This window comes from Primulina huaijiensis, chromosome 18 (assembly GCF_012295235.1).
Source record: "Primulina huaijiensis isolate GDHJ02 chromosome 18, ASM1229523v2, whole genome shotgun sequence".
Classification (NCBI taxonomy): Eukaryota; Viridiplantae; Streptophyta; class Magnoliopsida; order Lamiales; family Gesneriaceae; genus Primulina; species Primulina huaijiensis.
Window position 1 is genome coordinate 11,042,671 of NC_133323.1, and position 348 is coordinate 11,043,018.

At 31.3% G+C, this 348-nt stretch overlaps 1 non-coding gene across 1 annotated transcript; it reads left to right on the forward strand.

Moving 5' to 3' along the window:
- The first annotated feature begins 236 nt into the window (after positions 1 to 236).
- LOC140965348 (small nucleolar RNA R71) lies at positions 237 to 347 on the forward strand. The gene has a single exon (XR_012173042.1). It is a non-coding gene; the product is annotated as a small nucleolar RNA R71 (small nucleolar RNA).
- Position 348: the final 1 nt, after the last annotated feature.

Genomic DNA, 348 nt, shown 5'->3' on the forward strand with positions numbered 1-348 from the left:
CATCTTTAAGATTATAGATACCACCCCCATTTGTTGAATTATTGATTTTAGTTGTTGGTGGTTCTATTGTGCCTATATTATCCCAATTTTGCGCATTTTCTGCTAATGAATCCAAATACTCCATAGCTTCATTTGGGCTTTTATCTTCAAAAGTTCCATTACACATGAATTCTATCATTTGCCTATCTTTAGGTATTAGACCTTCATAAAAGTGAGAACCTATTCTCCATGTTTCAAAACCATGATGTGGGCATGTATTAAGTAATTCTTTATATCTATCCCAACATTGATAAAATGTTTCTGCTTGTTTTTGAGAAAAAGTAGTAATTTGTCTTTTAAAAGAGTTTG